Below are 24,430 nucleotides of genomic sequence, written 5' to 3' on the forward strand. Positions count from 1 at the left end.
CTTTCGAAAATGTCTCTGTATAACTCATATTTTAAAAAAATCCGAGCTTAGTAAGGTCTCTAAATTAAAGGATTCTACAAAGATGTTTGCTCTCTATGTATTTGGTAACATACAGCTAAAACAGATCAATCAATTGCTAGGATAAAATGCATGCTTTAGTCATTTCATTAAAATTTCAGAGAGCTAGATGAATCGCATGTGAATTTTAAACAGTTTGAGATAGCATTTTTCTTTAAAAAATTAATATAAAAATGTCTAGGTTGAAGCAACGTAGCTCATTTCATTAAATTGTAAGAGACCTTTGGAGTGTTTAATAACTGGAGCAAGGCACTCAGTGCCGATGCAGAGTAGTTGAGAAGAAATGTGTTGCTTTATGTAAAGTCCAAACCCACTCTGTAATCATCTTTTTAAAATTCAGAAATACTTTGAATGAAGGTGAGAACACTCCATATACATCTTCCCAGCATCTCTTCAAATAAGTGGCCTAGTTTTGCTCTTCTCTGCAGAATTATGTAGGTTGGGAAAGCTCACATAGGCAAGGTCTAGTCATTTTCCCCTCCCTCAGCCTTTTAACAGAATCTTCAATATTATGACACTTCTAAATTACTACATTGTTCAAAATGTGGGTTACACCATATCTCAGGATTCTAACTGCATTTGACTTCTTCCCCGCCCCTTTTAAAAAGAGCGATTCTAGAATTTTTGGACTAGCCTTTTTTCAGCTATACATCCTGTTACTACAGGCCCTTTTTGTTCCTCTGGGTTTCTACTTTTCTTTTCTTTTTTTTGCAGTTGCTTTGGTTTTGCCCTTCTTGAGAGCAGCCCAGAACTGGAAGAAAAATAGGGTTCTAGGTTGTCTGGTCTTGCTCACTAAGCCCTTTCACAGCTGAATTATATCACCATATTTGCATTTCTGTAGCACCTTTCATACAAGGGTGTCCAATTACTTTACAAATAAATGTTTGTTTCACAACCCTGCCTGTTAGGTAGCAACGTGTTACACCAATTTTAGACATAAGGAAATGTAAGAAGAGAGTAGTGACTTGCCCAAGATCACACAAGACCTTGTCTGCACTAGGTAATTGACCAGCTGTTGACAATAGATGTCAACAATGTTTTCTATAATGTTGCAGAAGACTGGTGTCCACCATCAGTTAAAGCCATTTTCAGCACTGGTTCAAAAAAGACCCATTAACAGTAAGTCAGCAAGAGGACAATCTCCTAGCATATGGGAGACTGTGGAGAACCTGTGGGAGAGCAGGGAATAGAACCAAGGAGTCCTTGCTCAGACCTCTGCTCTAGACAACACTGCCTCCTTTCTATTAGTTTGTAACCAGTTCCTTCAAGAAAATGCTATTGTGCAGGAACAGACATACAATTTAGCTGCTGTATAATTCTATAGGATTTTCCTGTGATGAGCAGCAAAGTGTGGGAGGATATGGAAATTGTATGGTTTTTACCTACTCAGTTTAACTCCTACCATGTGCTGTAAGTAGGGCCCTTCATTTTCAGTTTTTGTTTTTTTAATTTTTCCTGGGAATTTATCAGTGTCTATTACCACAACAACAAAAACAGGTGAAAATGTGTGTGAAAAACTATTTATTTTTGGGGGGTAAATATCAGTTTATTTTGGTGTATGGAAAGGTATTCAGTAGATTAATGCTTTGAATTCCGTTCATCAGTGTGGTTTGCTGCAGAACTAAAACAGAACAAAACCTCTGAGTTTAAGAAAACAGTGTATCTCTAATCCACAAATAAAACTTTTTATTTGAATAAATAGAAGTATTAGCCTATAAATATTTACATTTAATAATTGGGTCACACCATTTGCAGCACATACACTCAACTTCATCCTTTTCTCATTTTGTGTTTTTAAAACTTTTGAATAATTCCTTGCGTTCTGAAACTTATTCCAGTACAGATTTTTGTTTTCTTTCCATTTTAGTGTGTCAGATCTTTAAATCGTTACCTGCTAACAGCTTGAAATGTGGATGTGGTGAGCATTAGATTCATCAGTACTTTCAGATGCCCACGCACTTCAGAGCTTGCGTGTGAGCCTGTTTGTTGTGTGTATCTTCTAAACTAATACATAGCCTTCGTTCAACAGGCAGCTTTGCATATACACACAGACTGATGTATTATCGTAATACAGATATCTCATGCAATGTATTATATGTTCCTAATAAAACAAGTTTATTTTTTATATATTTGAATGACACAAGAGTACGGTGAAAATTGGAAAAAACTGAATAATACTTTTTGTAAAACCTGTGAAATTTTCAGTAAAAATGGGTTTATACTGAAAATGAAGGGGCTTAGCTGTAAGTTATGCCATACTGTACATTTCAACACTTTAAATTTACTGTATTGCTGCTTTTTTAAAAAAAAAAAGCATTCATGCAATATCAAGTGACAAATACGTTATTGGCTGTAGAAGGCAGTTCCATTGTTGAATCCAGTCAGTACCACTTCTCTGAATGGAACATTCTGCTAGATGGCATCTTTGCCGACGCATCCCCTGTTTGAACTGTTCATGCATAACATGCATTTTACCCGTCTTTTTCCCCCCTAATTCCGTGGTACTTGAACATAATTTAAAAACACATACAAAATAATTGAAACAGAAGCCCATCCTAAAACAACCCTGACCTACGTAACCAGTTAACCAAAGAGACATCCTACAAAACACCCCCCACCTTCTCTAGGGACCTGAGCCACCAGTTATTTCTTAGCCTTTCCCTGAGCTCAAGATAATAGGCTTTGTGTTGTGCCATGAAGTTCAACAAGTTTTGGCTATTTCTGACCAAAGGGCTGGAGGATGAATTCCAAGGGTGAGGGCCATTCATTGAAAATGCCTTGCCACTACTTCCATGTAAACTAGAAGTCAAGTGCTTTAGTGCCACAGCTGATCAGCTCTGGACAGTACCTCAAAAACAGGGTGTCTAGGGTTTCATAGGGCAAAATTCTCAAACTCCGCCTAAAACTGGAGGGCAGACAGTGGAAATTACAGTGCATTAATGTAACAAGGTCATCTAATACAAGTTGGGTTTCTATACAATACTTAAATCTCAACCCAGATTGTGAGGAGGCTTGTCTAAGGCATTCTGATTCATGAAAGTTCTTCTTACACCTCCAGAACTTCGTTGAGTGACACAGGGAATTGTCATGTCCCCTCCATATTCTCTCTTCCACCCTCCCCCACCAAAAGAGCTGAAAAACATTTACTCAGTCATCACAGTGTGAAAGGCTTTAATTCTCTTGAGGTTGAGGAGAAAGCCCTGATCCATCAGGCTATCTGCCTGTCAGAGTAAATCTGCTGTCGGAGACTTTATGGCATAAGAATAAAAAAGTGGTGGTTGGTCTGAGCTTTGGAATGAGACTTGTGCCATGGTGCTTTGCAGTCTTCTCTCTTGCTTCTTGGGTCATCTGTAAACCATTTGTGTGGAAGAGCTAAGATGGACATTTCTGGGGTCATCATCATATTAATAGCTGAGGACAAACAATTTGTAAAGTACTGCTTAACCATTGGTAGATCAATATTTCCTGCCCCTCAGAAGCTTTTTGAGCATGCTTGCTCCATTAATCTTCGAGGCATAGCATCAAACAGGTTTTGTTCAACTAGAAAGGGGTGCCCCAAAGACAAGTCCTCTTCTCTGTAAGTTGAACAAATTGCTACCAAGTTAATCCCCTGACAGAAAGCATTTTATATTCCTTGTGTATGTAAGATTCAAAAGCAATCTCATAATTTTAAGTGTCTACAACTTAAATATTTACAGGTAGTTGGTATGCATTCTGTTCTATAGTGACTTTGCTGTGTCCCATTTCATAAGTAGTACAATGGGGACATTCCTGTTACATCCAACTTCCTCAATTTTTAATGTCATAATTTTCTGCTGTTTCCAGTATTGAAATTAGCAGTTGTTTGCATCTGATTTCTAATCTTATTTCAGTGGTTAAACTGGTCACAACCCCCAGATTGGCTCATGAAATGCAATCCGGGTGGGGAAGGTCACAAGCACGGAACGCTTCATTAGTCTGTGGCCATTACACTGGGCTGCTGTAAGAGTGCTCATGTAGCCATGTTATGCCAATGGGAGAGTGCTCTCCTGTTGATATAATAGCTACCACCGCTCATTGAGCTGGTTTTGTCCACAGGAGAGCTTTTCCTGCCAACATAGCGCTGTGCACACGAGCACTTATGCCAGCAAAAACGTATGTCACTCAGGGGTATGGTTTTTTCACACCCCTGAGTGACACAAATTTTGCCAACATGAGCACTAGCATAGACATGGCCTAAAGCAAAGAAAATCTCCCTCCTTTTCACACCATGCCCTGGTACCTTTTTAAGATCAAGTCTTCTGTCTGCTCTTATAACAGACACAAATTATATAGGCTTAGCAATGCATTGATGATTTTGATACCATTTATTATAAAAATAGAGAGTAAAAAAGTAAGGGGCTTGTGAATTTTTTTACTTCAAATGAGGGGTTGCCAACCTGAAAAGATTGAGAATAACTGCTTTATTTGATAGGTTTCAGAGTAACAGCCTTTCTTTTTGCTTTATTTGATCTGGCTGTCAGAGTATGAGTGTATGTGATTACTACATATGGCATGTTTAGGTTACTTCAAGAATGAATATTTTTAACTTAGTTCTTATGTCATTCAATAGAAAAAAGCCTTTGTAAAAGGACATTAAGAGGAAGACTTTAGTCATATGATTGGGTAGATGTTTGAAGTACTTCCAACTAAAAGATTGACTAGGGAATGCTACAACATTTTAGTCCCTTTCATTCTCCTGCACATTTAAGTATGACAGCAGGGCTTGATGTAAACCTGTGTAGGTGAGAAAGAGGCAGCTAAAGCAGTTTACCTGGGAGATGTTTGTTTGCTCTTTTGTCAGACAATACGTTTAGTGCTTTTCATGACTATTATCAATAGGTGTCTTGTGCTCCATGTTGGTAACATGGGTTTAATTAGCTTTAAATGCTCCCAAGGCTGCAGTGTGAAGTGCTGCAAAAACAACTACAAAACAAAAAGGCAAGGATGATGGTGGTACTATGCCTAGTTCAAGATATGTAGAAGTGGTCTCTAATGCTTTAGTTGTATTAAAAAAGTCTTTCTCTGGAGAGGAAATGAGACCCTGCTGAGATTTTGCGAGCTTATGGATTTGCTCTGTTATCGACCAGGGACGTAACTGTGCTCGTGCAAGCCCCTAGTATAGATGGGTACAGCTAGTATTTGCACTGGTGGAGCTTATGCCAGTTGGCCACTGATGGCTGGAATTAGAGCAAACCCTGGTGTAGATAAGGCCCTGAAATCCCACGCACTTGAGTAATAAGGCTTTGAGCAATCTGTCAGGTTTGTGAAGGCCATTCTTTACATTTGGGATTAATTTTGTGTGCTGAAGATGTGCTCCATTGTCAGTATTCATGTGGAAACTAACAATTCTGCTATAAATCAAGTTTTATCTATTTTCTACTACTATCTGTTGGATTCAATCTTCTTGCTGCCCATACCTAATCATTATGGTGTTGCTAGTGATGGTTAGTAACAAGTTCATACTGCTTCAGTGATGAATGCTGCAATTTGAATATTATTGCACATAGTTTTTGAATGCAGAGAGCCTTCCAGCATAATCAAATATCCTGTTTTTGCTGATATGCTCATAGGCTATAAAGGGAATAAGCAACTTTACTATGTTGCAGAACTTTAGAGTATAATATCCTCTGAGAATCATGGAAGACTATCTACATCGGAGATCCTGTCTAACTGTAAAGCTGAACTGGTTACAACACACTTGTTCCTTAACCCCATTACAACATGGCCAACAAGTTGTAATGGAGCTAAGACCTTACTTATTCCCGTAACCATGTTGAAAGCTCTAGGCTACAACTTTTAGTGCTTTTATAGCTGAATCTGGAGATGGACAGTTCTGATCCAGTTCCGAGAATTGGTTAAAGCAGTTCCACAGAAGACTTAAATTTGAATTAGGGATAATACATCTTGTTTAGACACCCCCCCACCTCCCCCCACCCCAAAATAATTAGTTTCCTCTTCTGCAGTTTATCTAAAAATCTATTTATAATGTTAATTCCATATACCAGTATTTCTTTGCCTGACCTTTAGTTAGAGAGTAGGTTCTCTAGTCCACCCTTGTATTTTCTAATTGCTAAATCAAGTTTCCTAATCTGTAATGTCCTGATATGTCTGTCGCCTTTTTTAAAAGGCTTCTGTGGATTTTACTTACAACTTGTGACCTTTCATAATGTTTAATATTTTTCACCACGTATAAAGTGTAAATTTTATCTATATCTTTGAATTCAGCATTTTTCTGCTTCTCATTGGCCATCCTGCCTTAAAGTGACCTCATTTGTGAAATAGTATTATATGGAACTCTTTAAGTTTCTAGCCTGTTTTTATGCTGGCCTGGACAGATTGGCTCTTGTTCTATTTAGTTTATTTGGGGTTTTTTTGATTGGCAGGCATGACCATTGCGCTCAAATATAATACACAATAACTATGCCAAGTACTTCCCAGTTTTCCTACAGGGCACCCTCTCAAGTATAATTTCAAAAGCCTTGAGGCAGTTGTTACACATTGAGTCCCTTAAGTAAAAAGTAGGTTAATACAACAGTGCCATGAACATTTTAAATGCCCAAAAGTAACAGTATTTTGAATGTTAACTTTAATGTCTTCAATACATATACAGTGTAATGGTTCCATAACCTGGTTTGTGCAATTAAAATTAAGATGGATTGGATGACCTAATACTATATTGCTATATTTAACATCTGTGCCTAATATTAACTCTAATTACTTTGCTGCTGTGAATTTTCAATCAGTGTTATATGAACTTAAATTATTGTATTTAATTTCCTATCTTTGAAAAATAAATCTGTTTCCTGCAGAAATAAATGCACATGATTATCTGCTTTAATAGGGGAGATGCACAAACTGTTTGCATTGGGCCATCTTTTAACCTAACACTTTTACAGAAGAGGAGGTGGTGTCTTGTTATGCCACACGAGGTGGATGTAATATTTTTGCCTTTGGCTTCTGACTTAGAGATATGTTGGTGTGATGAATGCATCCTGTTATATTGTGATTAACTTCCTTCCTTCGTAACAACCTCAGCTTTTAATGGAGCAGCGTGGGTGTTGGCCACTGTGTCAAACTATCTGATTAGCCCTTTTTCTAAGGGTGTGTCTACACTACGAAATTAGGTCGAATTTATAGAAGTCGGTTTTTTAGATATCGTTTTTATATAGTCGATTGTGTCCCCCCACACAATCCTCTGAGTGCGTTAAGTGCATTAACTCGGCGGAGTGCTTCCACAGTACTGAGGCTAGCGTCGACTTCCAGAGTGTTGCACTGTGGGTAGCTGTCCCACAGTTCCTGCAGTCTCCGCTGCCCATTGGAATTCTGGGTTGAGATCCCAATGCCTGATGGGGCAAAAAACTTTGTCGTGGGTGGTTCTGGGTACATGTCGTCAGGCCCTCCATCACTCAGTGAAAGCAACGGCAGACAATCATTTCTCACCTTTTTTCCTGACTTACCTGTGCAGATGCCATACCACGGCAACCATGGAGCCCACTCAGCTCACTATCACCGTATGTCTCCTGGGTGCTGGCAGACGCGGTATTGCATTGCTCCATAGCAGCAGCAACCCATTGCCTTGTGGCAGCAGACGGTGCAATAGGCCTGAAAACCATCGTCATCGTGTCTGAGGTGCTCCTGGCCGCCTCGGTAAGGTCAGTCAGGAGCGCCTAGGCAGACATGGGCGCAGGGACTAAATTAGGAGTGACTCGACCAGGTCATTCTCTTTAGTCCTATTGCACCATCTTCTGCCGGGCAGGCAGGAGATGAGGATGGCTAGCAGTCCTACTGCACCGTCTGCTGCCAGCCAAAGATCTAAAAGATAGACGGAGTGTATCAAAATAAGAAATAGACCAGATTTGTTTTGTATTCATTTGCTCCCACCTCCCTCCCTCCGTGAAATCAACGGCTGACAATCGTTTTGGTGAGGTCTGTCGGGGCACCTTGAAAACTTTAATGGAGATTCAGTCCTGCCTGAAATACCAGAGGGAGGGATAGCTTAGTGGGTTGAGCATTGGCCTGCTAAACCCAGGGTTTTGAGTTCAATCCTTGAGGGGGCCATTCTGTGTGACAGTTTTTGTTTCTCCTTGATGTAAAGCCACCCCCTTTGTTTATTTTAATTCCCTGTAAGCCATGTCGTCAGTTGCCCCTCCCTCCGTCAGAGCAATGGCAGAAAATTGTTCCGTGCCTTTTTTCTGTGCAGATGCCATACCACGGCAACGATGGAGCACGCTCAGATCACTTTGGCAATTAGGAGCACATTAAACACCATGCGCATTATCCAGCAGTATATGCTGTACCAGAACCTGGCAAAGCGAAACTGGGCGAGTAGGTGACGTCAGCGTGGTGATGAGAGTGATGAGGACATGGACACAGACTTCTCTCAAAGCACGGGCCCAGGCAATGTGGGCATCATGGTGCTAATGGGGCAGGTTCATGCGGTGGAACGCTGATTCTGTGCCCGGGAAACAAGCACAGACTGGTGGGACCGCATAGTGTTGCAAGTTTGGGACGATTCCCAGTGGCTGCGAAACTTTCACATGCGTAAGGGCACTTTCATGGATCTTTGTGACTTGTTTTCTCCTGCCCTGAGGCGCAAGAATACCAAGATGAGACCAGCCCTCACAGTTGAGAAGCGAGTGGGGATAGCCCTGTGGAAGCTTGCAACGACAGACAGCTACTGGTCAGTCGGGAATCAATTTGGAGTGGGCAAATCTACTGTGGCGGCTGCTGTGATGCAAGTAGCCAATGCAATCAAAGATCTGCTGATTTCAAGAGTGGTGACCCTGGGAAATGTGCAGCTCATAGTGGATGGCTTTGCTGCAATGGGATTCCCTAACTGTGATGGGGCCATAGACGGAACCCATATCCCTATCTTGGCACCGGAGCACCAAATTGGCGAATACATAAATCGCAAGGGGTACTTCTCAAGAGTGCTGCAAGCACTGGTGGATCAGAAGGGACGTTTCACCAACATCAACGTGGGGTGACCAGGAAAGGTACATGACGCTCGCATCTTTAGGAACTCGGGGCTCTTCGAGCAGTTGCAAGAAGGGACTTTCTTCCCAGACCAGAAAATAACCGTTGGGGATGTTGAAATGCCTATAGTTCTCCTTGGGGACCCAGCCTACACCTTAATTCCATGGCTCATGAAGCCGTACACAGGCAGCCTGGACAGTAGTCAGGAGCTGTTCAACTACAGGCTGAGCAAGTGCAGAATGGTGGTAGAATGTGCATTTGGACATTTAAAAGTGCGCTGGCGCAGTTTACTGACTCAGACCTCAGCGAAACCAATATTCCCATTGTTATTACTGCTTGCTGTGCGCTCCACAATATCTGTGAGTGTAAGGGGGAGACGTTTATGGCGGGGTGGGAGGTTGAGGCAAATTGCCTGGCCACTGGTTACGCGCAGCCAGACACCAGGGTGGTTAGAAGAGCACAGGAGGGCGCGGGGTGCATCAGAGAAGCTTTGAAAACCAGTTTCATGACTGGCCAGGCTACAGTGTGAAAGTTCTGTTTGTTTCTCCTTGATGAAACCCCCCCGCCCCTTGGTTCACTCTACTTCCCTGTAAGCTAACCATCCTCCCCTCCTCCCTTCGATTACCACTTGCAGAGGCAATAAAGTATCGTTGCTTCACATTCATGCATTCTTTATTAATTCATCACACAAATAGGGGGATAACTGCCAAGGTAGCCTGGGAGGGGTGGTGGAGGAGAGAAGCACTAGGAGGGGTGGTGGAGGAGGGAAGGACAAGGCCACACAGCACTTCAAAAGTTTAAAACTTATTGAATGTCAGCCTTCTGTTGCTTGGGCAATCCTCTGGGCTGGAGTGGCCGGAGGGGCCCCCCCCACCGTGTTCTTGGGCATCTGGGTGAGGAGGCTATGGAACTTGGGGAGGAGGGCGGTTGGTTACACAGGGGCCGTAGCGGCAGTCCGTGCTCCTGCTGCCTTTCCTGCAACGCAACCGTATGCTGGAGCATATTGATCCTCCAGAAGCCTCAGCACTGAATCCTGCCTCCTCTCATCATGCTGCTGCCACCTTTCAGCTTCAGCCCTCTCTTCAGCCCACTACTTACTCTCTTCAGCCTGCCACCTCTCCTCCCGGTCATTTTGTGCTTTCCTGCACCCTGACGTTGTCTGCCTCCACGCATTCGTCTGTGCTCTGTCAGTGGGGGAGGACTGCATGAGCTCAGAGAACATTTCATCGCGAGTGCGTTTTTTTTCGCCTTCTAATCTTCACTAGCCTCTGGGAAGGAGAGGATCCTGTGGTCCTTGAAACACATGCAATTGGTGGAGGGAGAAAAAAATGGGACAGTGGTATTTTAAAAGACACATTTTATAGAACAATGGGTACACTCTTTCACGGTAAACCTTGCTGTTAACATTACATACATAGCACGTGTGCTATCATTCCAAGGTCGCATTTTACCTCCCCCCACCGCGTGGCTAACAGCAGGGAACATTTCTGTTCAGCCGCAGGCAAACAGCCCAGCAGGAACGGGCACCTCTGAATGTCCCCTTAAGAAAAGCACCCTATTTCAACCAGGTGAGCATGAATATCACTCTCCTAAGGATAACAGAGAGATAAAGAACGGATGTTGTTTGAATGCCAGCAAACATACACTGCAATGCTTTGTTCTACAATGATTCCCGAGTACGTGCTACTGGCCTGGTGAGGTAAAGTGTCCTACCATGGTGGACGGAATAAGGCTGCCCTCCCCAGAAACCTTTTGCAAAGGCTTTGGGAGTACATCCAGGAGAGCCGCGAATGCCAGGGCAAATTAATCATTAAACATGCTTGCTTTTAAACCATGTATATTATTTTAAAAGGGTACACTCACCAGAGGTCCCTTCTCCACCTGGCGGGTCCGGGAAGCAGCCTTGGGTGGGTTCGGGAGTTACTGGCTCCAGGTCCAGGGTGAGAAACAGTTCCTGGCTGTTGGGAAAACCAGTTTCTCCACTTGCTTGCTGTGAGCTATCTACAACCTCGTCATCATCATCTTCCTTGTCCCCAAAACCTGCTTCCGTTTTGCCTGCATCTCCATTGAAGGAGTCAGACAACATAGCTGGGGTAGTGGTGGCTGAACACCCTAGAATGGCATGCAGCTCTTCATCATAGAAGTGGCATGTTTGGGGCTCTGACCTGGAGCGACCGTTTGCCTCTCTGGTTTTCTGGTAGGCTTGCCTCCGCCCCTTAAGTTTCACGCGGCACGGTTTCGGGTCCCTGTTATGGCTTCTGTCCTTCATGCCCTGGGAGATTTTGACAAATGTTTTGGCATTTTGAAAACTGGAACGGCGTTCTGATAGCACGGATTCCTCTTCCCATACAGTGATCAGATCCCGTACCTCCCGTTAGCTCCATGCTGGAGCTCTTTTGCGATTCTGGGACTCCGTCATGGTGGTCACCTCTACTGATGAGCTCTGCACTCCCCTGCAGCTTGCCACGCTGGCCAAACAGGAAATGAAATTCAAAAGTTCGCGGGCCTTTTCCTGTCTACCTAGCCAGTGCATCTGAGTTGAGAGTGCTGTCCAGAGCGGTCACAATGGAGCACTCTGGGATAGCTCCTGGAGGCCAATACCATCTAATTGCGTCCACAGTACCCCAAATTCGACCCGGCAAGGCCGATTTCAGCGCTAATCCCCTTTTCAGGGGTGGAGTAAGGAAATCGATTTAAGAGCCCTTTAAGTCGGGGGAAAAAAGGGCTTCGTTGTGTGGATGGATGCAGGGTTAAATCGATTTAATGCTGCTAAATTCGACCTCCACTCCTGTTGTAGACCAGGGCTAATTGACAGTAGGTCTGGCTATCTGACCTGCTTTGCTCTCCTCCTGATGGCCTCACTTCCTCTTCCCTCGACCTTGTCTGCTTTAGCAGCAGTCCTTAAGTAGCACATGGTTTCTATGACCATGTATGAAATATCCCTTTAAAGACCTTGGTGCAGGCTCTTGGGTTTTTGTGGATAGGGGTGGAGTGGATTTCTGCCTGTGGGAGCACCTGAGATTTTGGCCTGGTTTCCATAGGGAGCTAAAGCAATTCTGTCACAGGCTTCCTGATTACCTGATAACCTAGCAGTGAGGACACTGGTTCTAAACAAGCTACCCTTTGGTGTGAACCTATTGCTGTGGTGGCTTTTTTCACATTGCTTGGTAATTTGAGTTCTGTCTCATTTTCAGTCATCTCTTCTTTGCACTTTTGCATGTATGCAAACAGAGCCCTGTGGTTCATTGTCCTCATACTGCTAATTTTGAAGAAGGGAATTGAGACTTCTGTTCTCCACGTAATTATAATGTCCCTGCTCTGAAATTGGTTAACCAGAGTCAGCTTAGATGTCTCATGCTGAAATGTGATCTTGTGGGTAGCTGTTCTAATCAAAGCAAAAGGAACAGCCTCACTTACATTTTTGCTCGTGAAAATGTCTAAATAATGCTTCTGAATTCCAATTATTTTTGAGCCCAGTAAAATACAGACTCTTATTTCCTGAGCTCTAAGCTTTTGAAAGCTTTATAATTTTTACCTCTGTTCAGGATCTGTCTCTGATCCCTAAGTAAGAGGATACATGCAGGACCCACAAGAACATCAGATGTAATGTTATCAAATCATACTAGCCTACTCGGAAAACTGATATTTGGCAAGAGAAATCACAGTGGAAAAGTTTTTTCTGTTGTATTTAAATTCCTACTTAGTAATCTAGAGGTGGTTGTCTTGAACTTTAGGGTTAAGTTTTCAAATCATGTTTAAACAGAATATACATCATAATAACTGAAGCTGGCTGAAAGCAGTAAATAAAGGATAGTGATTAAACATCAAATTATTGAGTTGGTTGGGACAGTCTTGGTACAGAATTGGGTCCGCTTGTAAGTGATCTGGAAAAAGAAGGAAAATTAAAATGTGAGAAGGAGGAGAGGACCAGGTGGCCTAAAATGTTTTCTCTAACTACTTTTTCTATTTAAATTTCTACCTTTTCAGAAGGGATCAGATAATGAGATGCTCTCTCATCTGATAGTTTGAGGACCACTTCTCCTCCCCCCCCCCCCCACCCGTTGAGATACAGTGCGGGCTGACTTGCGATGAGAGGGGAAGATTTAAACAAAAGGAAATATACATTTTTTTAAAAATTAGAATATCCTTATAGCCTATCTTGGCCCTATAGTGAAGTTATTGATACCTGTTATTTCACTGACAAAGTGTCATAAAATTATGCTATCACACATTCAGCATTGACTGTGCTGCAGAAATAGATAGCTTTAAGATAAATTGAGGAAACTTCAATAGCAAACACAGCAATGGGAAATGTGTCATTTGAGAATGCACCTGAAAGTAGTCTGCATGAGAATTCCTGCCGCCAGAGCTTTTTGTGGTGGGGATAGTCTGTTTTTTTACAAAACTGTATACAATGCTGCTCAAAATACATTAAAGCTATTCAAATATCCCCTCTGTTTGTAAGAGGAATTTAGAGGATCACTGTCAAAATAAAATGAATTTGTGTCCCCCCCCTGCGCCCAGTGTGGAAATTCAAAAAGGGAATATACAGAATATTGGAACCATAAATTCTTAGGCCTAACCTTAAATATTTTTCTTTATTGAAAGAATGAGAAGCAGTGGAAGAAGAGCACAGCAAAGTTCTCAGAGTGATAGACATTCCTGATGTCATCTCTGTTGAAATGCAGAGAGCTCAGAAATGATGGGCAGCCATTTTGGCAACTGAAGTACAGAGGGAAGAGAACAAGAGAGCTAGCTTACTAAATGGAAGATATTTTTGTAAGGAAAAATCACATTGATTCTTAAAAGAGCATTACTAAAGTCATCTGTGAAAGCTGAAGTTTTTGTGTTTCATTAGCCTCATTGCTTTTCTGTCTTGCAGTGTCTTCTTTTGTGGCAGATGTCTGCTCATAGTCTTGGAGAAAAGAAACTAGCTTTGAGACCTGGTGTAAAGTCCTCTTTCTGTTTCTATCGTTTGCCTTAGCAGCAGGATCCAGACAGATATCCTATACTGTCTGAGACTGAACCGGAAGTACCTCCGTATTTGATGTGGATGGGTGCAGGGTTGTGTAAGTGATGTGTAAGTGATGGATGAGGCTGAGTCACATGAAATACTGTTTAAAATATTGAACTGCGTTTCATTACTTCTAGCCTTGGGTTGGGTCAAAGACAGAACAGCTGAAAACTCATTGCTGGCACTTTGCCTCAACAGCACAGAGCTGCTCTTGATGAAATACATCTAAGGGTATGTCTACATGATGAAATTAGGTCTATTTTATAGAAGTCGATTTTTAGAAATTGATTTTATACAGTCGGTTGTGTGTGTCCCCATTAAGCGCATTAAGTCCTCAATACCTTGGCTAGCATTGACTTACAGAGCGGTGCACTGTTCCCGCAGTCTCCACTGCCTATTGGATTTCTGGGTTAAGCTCCCAATGCCTGATGGGGCAAAAATATTGCCGCGGGTGCTTTTGGGTACATATCAGTCGCCCCTCCCTCCATGAAAGCAATGGCAGACAATCGTTTTGTGCCTTTTTTCTGGGTTACCCATGCAGACACCATACCACGGCAAGCATGGAGCCCGCTCTGCTCACCACTGCTGTTGTGAGCATTGTAAACACCTCGCGCATTATCCTGGAGTATGTGCAGAACCGGGCTAAGAGACGCCAGCACGAGGAGGATTGTGATGAGGACATGGACACAGACGTTCCTGAAAGCACAGGCTGTGGCAATTGGGACATCATGGTGGCAGTGGGGCTGGTTGATACAGTGGAACACCGATTCTGGGCCCGGCAAACAAGCCCAGACTGGTGGGACTGCATAGTGTTGCAGGTATGGGATGATTCACAGTGGCTGCGAAACTTTCGCATGCGTAAGGCCACTTTCCTTGAACTTTGTGAGTTGCTTTCTCCCCCCCTGAAGTGCAGGAATACCAAGATGAGAGCTGCCCTGACAGTTGAGAAGCGAGTGGGGATAGCCCTGTGGAAGCTTGCGACGCTTGACTGCTACCGGTCAGTCGGGAATCAATTTGGAGTGGGGAAGTCTACTGTGGGGACTGCTGTGATCCAAATAGCCAATGCAATCACTGATCTGCTATCAAGGGTAGTGACTCTGGGAAATGTGCAGGCCATACTGGATGGCTTTGCTGCAATGGGGTTCCCTAACTGTGGTGGGGCAATAAATGAAATGCATATCCCTATCTTTGCACCGGACCACCTTGCCACTCAGTACGTAAACTGCAAGGGGTACCTCTCAATGGTCGTTTCACCGACATCAACATGGGTATTGGCTCCAGGGTGATGAAAAGGTCCTGGCTGCTGGGGAGAATGGATTCACCGCTTGCCTGCTGCACAGTCTCCTCTTCCTCATCCACAAAATCCTCCTCCCTGTTGTGTGAGACTCATCCCTTGCAAGTGTCCACGGACAGTGGTGGGGTAGTGGTAGGGTCGCCCCCTAGAATGCTATGCAACTGATCATAGAAGCAGCTTGTATGGGGCTCATACCCAGAGCGACCGTTTGCCTCCTTTGTCTTTTGATAGGCTTGCCTGAGCTCCTTAACTTTCATGCAGCACTGCTGTGTGTCCCTGTTGTAGCCTGTCTCCACCATGCCCTGTGCGATTTTGGCATATATATTAGCATTTCTTCTTTTTGATTGGAGTTCGGCCTGCACAGTTCTTCTCCCCATACGGCGATCAGATCCATTGTCTCCCTTTTGGTCCATGCTGGAGCTCGTTTGCGATTCTGGGGGGACTATATGGTCACCTGTGCTGCTGAGCTCGCCACACTGACCAACAGGAAATGAGATTCAAAATTTCCCAGGGCTTTTCCGGTGTACCTGGCTAGTGCATTAAAGTTCAAAGTGCTGTCCAGAGCGGTCTCATTGGAGCACTCTGGGATAGCTCCCAAAGGCCAGTACTTTCTATTTGCATCTGCACTACCCTAAATTCGACCCAGCAAGATTGATTTTTAGCGCCACTCCCCTCGCTGGGGAGGAGTACAAAAAGTCGATTTTAAGAGCCTTTTCCCTTGTCAGAACAGCATTGGTTGTGTAGATGTGTTGTAGACCCGGGCTAAGTCAGCATTCCCTCCTCCCCCCCGACTAATTGATTCTGAGTGCACTACCCATGGTGCCTTGGAAGCGAACTTGCTGTCCTGTGGGACAGCTGGCAACATTACTATCCGGATGGCGATTCTGAGGCAGGTAACAAGTAGCATCTTCCGATCAGCTCTGAGCATTTTAGGGAGTTTACACTCTAACTTGATATGGCCTCAGGCAGTAAATCTGAATTAAATCAACATATATGCTCAACAGTAGAACTTGTACAGAACGCATGTACCTGAACTACCATATGGATTAAGGCCGTGGTTTTGTATTACAGAGGTGCCTAGAGGCTCTGTGCAAGGCACTCTGTAAGTGCAAAGCAATAGATGGGCCCCAGGAGTTTATAATCTAGATAAACTAGTCACCCGAAGAGTGGGAAAAGGAAGTGGTATGCCCATTTTTCAGGTGGGCAGCTGAGGCACAGAGATGAAGCAACTTGCCCATGGACACACGAGCTGTGTAGCAGAGCTGCAGATTGAACTAGATCTCTGGAAGCTCAGTGCCTTAACCTCGAGCCATTCTTTCTCTTGATAATTTTATACACCATTAATTGAAGCCTTAGGCACTGAATCAACCTACTGTCAAATACACTGAGGCATGGAGAAGCTGGTCTGTACCTAGTGTGTTCAGCCATCCAGGGTTTTCAAGCAATACTAGGACAACTTGTTCAGTCCAAAACAATCTAAACTACAATTGGGGAATATAAACTTGAGTATAAAGTTACCCTGGCAGATAATGAGAAACATAATTTTGTAGTGAATTGCTATTGTATTGCCTATGGTAGACTTTAATAAAGCGGTTGAATCCAGGGATAAATTTCAGTTTGTCCTGTTGCTAAGGGCACACATGGCAGAAAAAAATATATCTATTTTTTATCATCTAGAAAGACTGCAGGTATCGTCCCATTCAATTTCTGGCATAGGTATTGTCTTGTTATCCTGCTTCCAGGGTGACAGCTGTTTTCCCTGTTCAAGTTTGCACAGTATTTCCATAACTAATGAATAGCTGCTTGTATTTGGCTATTGCGTAAGTTTAGAAAATCAGATAGTTGTATGTTTGCTCTTTCCATTTCTCTCGAACTAATCGCCATTTGTACCTTGAGACTTAACATTCTCATGAAGTACTCTTAGTTCTCTTCCATGCTAGCCCAACGTTTTATCCTGGTTTAAACAACTGTTCGGAATGATAAAGGAACTGGAAAAAGTTCAGCAAAGTTGAAACACATCTGTAGTAATCAATACAAAGTAATTTTTATCTATTATACAGAAGTTGTTATAACAAAGTCAACTCTCTAATCTTCAGAAGTCCAAGCTGCACATATCCTGGTTTCTCTGGCAGCATGTGACATCAAGGACCATGAACAGACGGAATGTACAGAGTGACTTTCAAACCTTGTTCATGGTTCTCTCTGGGAGTTCAGGTTTCCTGACATCTTAAGGATGTAATAACTAAACTTGAATACAGCAGTTTCTCTATCAATGGCTGTCCTCCTTATCTCTATTTGAATCTAGCAAAAGATTTTTGGAACTTTATTCTGGAGGACATGCCTCCCAGAGGAGGCATTAGAAGCTTCTGCTATATCGATAGTGACAAGAACATATACCAAAGCCCAGATTTCACTTGACATAATTACCAAGATTCTAGAGACCAGATGCTCTGGCATACTCGTGCTAGAAGTGAACAGGAGGTCGGGTCATATAATCATCAGTCTTAAAATACTTAGAATCCCATGAGCCACAAGTCCAAACCTAGGAATGCTTCTCTTCAGCCTTCTGTGCATAATCAAATTCTACAGTTTACTGAGAGCTTCTTTTAGATGAGACCTTAAACTGATGTCCTCTTTGCTCTTAGTGAATATTAGAACCCTTGGCACTCTTTACTGAAGAGTAGTGTTTGCTCCAGAATGTTTGTCTAAAACATACCTGCCACTCCACTTCTGTGCCCTTTGCTCTGAGAGTTGGTTACCACCTCCACTTTCCAGGGGGCTGCCTTTCAGCAGGGTGCGTATGTCACTTGTAAATAGGGTGACCAGACAGCAAGTGTGAAAAATCTGGTCGGTGCTCGGGGGTAATAGGCACCTATATAAAACAAACCCCCAAATATCAGGACTGTACCTATAAAACTGGGACATCTGGTCACCCTACTTGTAAAGCACTGTGGGATGCTCCAGAATGAAAAGCAAAGTATCTAAGGGTATGTCTACACTATGAAATTAGGTTGTTTTTATAGAAGTCGATTTTTAGAAATCGATTTTATACAGTTGATTGTGTATGACCCCACTAAGCGCATTAAGTCACCGGAGTTCATCCTCAATACCATGGCTAGGATCGACTTACAGAGCAGTGCACTGTGGGTAGCTATCCCACAGTTTCCACAGTCCATTGGAATTCTGGGTTAAGCTTCCAATGCCTGATGGGGCAAAAACATTGTCACGGGTGGTTTTGGTACATGTCGTCAGTCACCCCTCCCTCCCTCCGTGAAAGCCTTTTTTCCTGGGTTACCCATGCAGGCACCATACCATGGCAAGCATGGAGCCTGCTCTGCTCACTACTGCTGTTGTGAGCATCGTAAACATCTCGCGCATTATCCTGGAGTATGTGCAGAACCGGGCTAAGACGCCAGTACGAGGACGATTGTGATGAGGACATGGACACAGACGTTCCTGAAAGCACAGGCTGTGGCAATTAGGACATCATGGCGGCAGTGGGGCTGGTTGATACAGTGGAACACCGATTCTGGGCCCGGCAAACAAGCCCAGACTGGTGGGACTGCATAGTGTTGCAGGTATGGGATGATTCACAGTGGCTGCGAAACTTTCGCATGCGTAAGGCCACTTTCCTTGAACTTTGAGTTGCTTTCTCCTGCCCTGAAGTGCAGGAATACCAAGATGAGAGCTGTCCTGACAGTTGATAGCCCTGTGAAAGCTTGCAAAGCCCGACTGCTACCGGTCAGTCGGGAATCAATTTGGAGTGGGGAAGTCTACTGTGGGGACTGCTGTGATCCAAATAGCCAATGCAATCACTGATGATCTGCTATCAAGGGTAGTGACTCTGGGAAATGTGCAGGTCATACTGGATGGCTTTGCTGCAGTGGAGTTTCCTAATTGTGGTGGGGAGATAGACGGAACACATATCCCTATCTTGGCACCGGACCACCTTGCCAACCAGTACGTAAACCGCAAGGGGTACTTCTCAGTGGTGCTGCAAGCACTGGTGGATCACAAGGGACATTTCACTGACATAAACGTGGGATGGCTGGGAAAGGTGCATGACGCTCGCATCTTTAGGAACTCAGGGCTCTTCGAGCAGTTGAAGAAAGGACTTACTTCCCAGACCAGAAAATTACTGTTGAGGATGTTGAAATGCCAATAGTTATCCTTGAGGACCCAGCCTACCCCTTGCTCCCATGGCTCATGAAGCCATACACAAGCAGCCTGGACAGTAGTAAGGAGCAGTTCAACTATAGGCTGAGCAAGTGCAGAATGGTGGTAGAATTTTCCTTTGGAGTTTTAAAAGCTCACTGGCGCTGTTTGCTGACTAGGTTAGACTTCAGCGCAACCAACATTCCCATTGTTATTGCAGCTTCCTGTGTGCTCCATAATATCTGTGAGAGTAAGGGGGAGACATTTATGGCGGGGTGGGAGGTTGAGGCAAATCGCCTGACAGCCGATTTTAAGTAGCCAGACACCAGGGCGATTAGAAGAGCACAGCTATGTGTGCTGCGCATCAGAGAGACTTTGAAAACCAGTTTCATGAGTGGCCAGGCTACGGTGTGACAGTCGTGTGTTTCTCCTTGCTGCAAACCCACCCGCTTTGTTGATTTTTAGTTCCCTGTAAGCCAACCACCCTTCTCTTTTCAATCACGGCTGGCAAAGGAAATAAAGTAACTATTGTTTTGAAACCATGCATTCTTTCTTTCTTAATTTAAAAAAAAAAAGCGAGATAACTGACAAGGTAGCCTGGGTGGGGTGGGTTGCAGGAGGAAGGAAAGACAAGGCCACATTGCTTATTGTAGCCACACTACAAATCAAAACTGTTTGAATGACAGCCTTCTGTTGCTTGGGCCATCCTCTGGAGTGGCTGGGTGCCCGGAGCCTCCCCCGTGTGTTCTTGGGCGTCTGTGTGAGGAGGATATGGAACTTGGGGAGGAGGGCAAGTGGTTATACAATGGATGCAGCTGGGGGTCTGTGCGCTTGTTGGCTTTCCTGCAACTCCAACAGACGCTTCATCATGTCAGTTTGCTCCCCCATTAGCCTCAGCATCGCCTCCTGTCTCCGCTCTTCGCGCTCACTTAACGCTTTCCTGGTCTCTGCCACTGAATGCCTCCATGCATTCAGGTGTGCCCTCTCAGTGCAGGAGGACTGCATGAGCTCGGAAAACATGTCATCGCGAGTGCGGTTTTTTCGCCTTCTAATCTGCGATAACCTCGGGGATGGAGATGATAGGGGGAGCATAGATAGATTTGCACCTAGGGGGAGATAAAAAGGGAGTGTAAAATTTAAGATACCTTTCTGAGAACAAAAGGGAGACTTTCACAGTGAATCAAGTAATTCACAGCAGACAGCACATGTGCTTTAGGTACAAGGTCGCATTTTGCCTTTTATATTGAGCGTCTGCCTGTATGGTGACACATAGCAAACAGCTGGGCAACAGAATTCGGTTTCCAGGCAGCCATGGTAAGCTTTTTGGTATGCAGGGTTGGCTTCTTACGCCTTCATAGCATGTGGGAATGGTTTCGAACTGCAGCGCCATCCTTTCCCATAGCAAGCAATGCCGGTTGGGTTTCACATTTAAAAGGAGGGGCTGCGGTTTTTGAGTGGATGTGCAGCACACCCCTCCCCCACCCCACCGCTTGGCTATTCTCCAGGATGATCCCTTTTAGCCAAGCACAAACAACCCAGCATGAATGGGGTCCTTTTACTGTTCCCTTACAAAAATTCCCCTATTTCAACCAGGTGACCATGAATGATGTCACTCTCCTTAGGCTAAAACAGAAAGATAAAGACAGAATGTTGCTTGAATGCAACCAAAACCCAGGCCTATTTGCTGCCATACTTTGTGCTGCAGTGATTCCAGACTACTTGCTACTGGCTTGGCGTGGTAAAGTGTCCTACCGTAGAGGACGAAATAAGACAGCCCTCCCCAGAAACCTTCTGCGAAGGCTTTCAGACTACCTCCAGGAGAGCTTCATGGAGATGTCCCTGGAGGATTCCCGCTCCATCCCCAGACATGTTAACAGACTTTTCCAGTAGCTGTACTGTCCGCAAATGCATCCCAATTCTTCTGGGCAAATCAAACATTAAACGCTATTGCTTTTAAACCCTGTACTATAGTTACAAATGTGCATTCACCAGAGGTGCCTTCTCCGGCTTCAGGGTCAGGGATCCCGCCTTGGGAGGGTATTGGCTCCAGGGTGATTCATAGATACTAAGGTCAGAAGGGACCATTATGATCATCTAGTCTGACCTCCTGCACAATGCAGGCCACAGAATCTCACCCACCCACTCCTGTGAAAAATCTCTCACCTATGTCTGAGCTATTGAAGTCCTCAAATTGTGGTTTAAAGACTTCAAGGAGCAGAGAATCCTCCAAGTGACCTGTGCCCCATGCTACAGAGGAAGGTGAAAAACCTCCAGGGCCTCTTCCAATCTGCCCTGGAGGAAAATTCCTTCCCGACCTCAAATATGACGATCGGCTGAACCCTGAGCATATGGGCAAGATTCACCAGCCAGATTCCCAGGAAAGAATTCTCTGTAGTAACTCAGATCCCACCCCATCTAGCATCCCATCACAGGCCATTAGGCCTATTTACCATGAATATTTAAAGATCAATTAATTACCAAAATCATGTTATCCCATCATACCATCTCCTCCATAAACTTATCGAGTTTAATCTTGAAGCCAGATAGGTCTTTTGCCCCCACTGCTTCCCTTGGAAGGCTATTCCAAAACTTCACTCCTCTGATGGTTAGAAACGTTCATCTAATTTCAAGTCTAAACTTCCTGATGGCCAGTTTATATCCATTTGTTCTTGTGTCCACATTGGTACTGAGCTTAAATAATTCCTCTCCCTCTCCGGTATTTATCCCTCTGATATATTTATAGAGAGCAATCATATCTCCCCTAAACCTTCTTTTAGTTAGGCTAAACAAGTCAAGCTCCTTGAGTCTCCCTTCATAAGACAAGTTTTCCGTTCCTCGGATCATCCTAGTAGCCCTTCTCTGTACCTGTTCCAGTTTGAATTCATCCTTCTTAAACATGGGAGACCAGATGATGAAAAGGCCCTGGCTGCTGGGGAGAACGGATTCACCGCATGCCTGCTGCGGATTCTCCTCCTCCTCTTCCTCCCTGTTGCGTGAGACTCCCTCCTTTGCAAGTGTCCACAGACAGTGGTGGGATAGTGGTAGGGTCCCCCCCCCCCCCCCCAGAATGCCATGCAGCTGATCATAGAAGCAGCTTGTATGGGGCTCATACACAGAGCGACCGTTTGCCTCCTTTGTCTTTTGATAGGCTTGCCTGAGCTCCTTAACTTTCATGTGGCAGTGCTGTGTGTCCCTGTTATAGCCTGTCTCCACCATGCCCTGTACGATTTTGGCATATATATTAGCATTTCTTCTTTTTTGATTGCAGTTCGGCCTGCACAGTTCTTCTCCCCATACAGCAATCAGATCCATTGTCTCCCTTTTGGTCCATGCTGGAGCTCGTTTGCGATTCTGGGGGGACTGCATGGTCACCTGTGCTGCTGAGCTCGCCACACTGACCAACAGGAAATGAAATTCAAAATTTCCCGGGGCTTTTCCGGTGTACCTGGCTAGTGCTTCGGAGTTCAAAGTGCTGTCCAGAGCGGTCTCATTGGAGCACTCTGGGATATTGGCCTCCAGGAGCCACCATCGAATTGCATCTGCACTACCCCAAATTCGACCCAGGAAGGTCGATTTTAGCGCTACTCCCCTTGGCGGGGAGGAGTACAGAAGTCAATTTTAAGAGCCCTTTAGGTCGACGGAACAGGGTTGGTTGTGTAGATGTAGTCCATTTTAAAATCGACCTAATGCGGCTAAATTCGACCTAACCCCGTAGTGTAGACCAGGGCTAAAAGTGCTGCATTCTAGAGGCAAATAGTTAAGATGACTCTGGTCTGGGTCTGTGAACTTCTGGCAAGGTGGGGCTTCACCCCACTGTAATCAGCAAAATGATTCCATGTGAAGACAAATTCTTGAGGAGGGGTGTGCGCCAAATGGTACAGCTGGGAGGTCTGGTATCTAGCCAAGAAGATCATCTTGATGCAAACTTTCACTTCTCATCTTTGGAACCTTCTGTCCTAAAAGTTTCCCAGACTGCTGCACTAAAAGCCTTCCTTGCTTGAGACTGCTTTAGGCAAAACAAGATTATGATCTGACATGTAAGGAATTCTTTAGTTCAGTCCTATCCTATAATTACAACAAACATAGTGTTACTGCTATTTTAGGTTAGGTTTCCATAAACTGCTGCAGAATAGAATCTGGATGAGGGCTCCAGTAGACTCTTCCACTTCCAGGAAGACAGGCCTCTGGGGCAGAAGATGGGGATGCTGGAACTTGTCACTAGGCTGGGTTTCTATCACATCTTGTTTATAATCCATCATTTTGACGATTCAGAACTCGCAAACAAAGGGAACCTAGGTGTTGGTTTTAAGATTAGACAAAATGTAAATGCAGGTTAGCATGTTGGACTATTACTGTGGCTGTTTGCCGCCATCTTTCCCTTGGTGCAGTGGGTTTTTTCTGTTCTCCCCCACCTGCACTGCTAGGAATTATCCTCAAGACCAAGTGTACTGAGGTCAGAGTGCAGTCATCTTGTTCATATTGGCTTCTGAACCACAGAAGATCACGCTGCTGGAAACATATGGCCCAGACTGGCGTGCAAAATGAAAGAGAATACAAACATTTCAAACTTTGCTGTCTCATGTTCTGTATATAATGGGAAGGTGCAGGTATATTTGCCATACTGAAAATCTTGAACTTCCTTGGGGTGCCATTTGCACATGGGAAACAGTATTGACTAATAGTTAGATGGCTAGAGCAGGAGCCTAGGAGTCAATTCTCTGCTGCCAATTCGGTGAGACACCTAGGTCATCACTTAACCTCTGTCCTAGGCTTTCTCCTCATTTAAAATAGTAAGATAGCGATCTACCTCGCTAGGTGGTTGTGCGGCTTACTATTTATAAAGTTGTCACGGAGTCCCCGGGTGATGCTCTGGAACTGCTCCCTATGAAGCC

General features: G+C 44.2%; 1 protein-coding gene across 2 annotated transcripts in view; it reads left to right on the forward strand.

Annotated features, from left to right (window-relative positions):
* GNAI3 (G protein subunit alpha i3) overlaps positions 1 to 24,430 on the forward strand; it is a 44,831-nt gene that overhangs the window by 2,284 nt on the left and 18,117 nt on the right. The gene's annotated exons all lie outside the window — the stretch shown is intronic.

This window comes from Natator depressus, chromosome 21, assembly GCF_965152275.1.
Source record: "Natator depressus isolate rNatDep1 chromosome 21, rNatDep2.hap1, whole genome shotgun sequence".
Classification (NCBI taxonomy): domain Eukaryota; kingdom Metazoa; phylum Chordata; order Testudines; family Cheloniidae; genus Natator; species Natator depressus.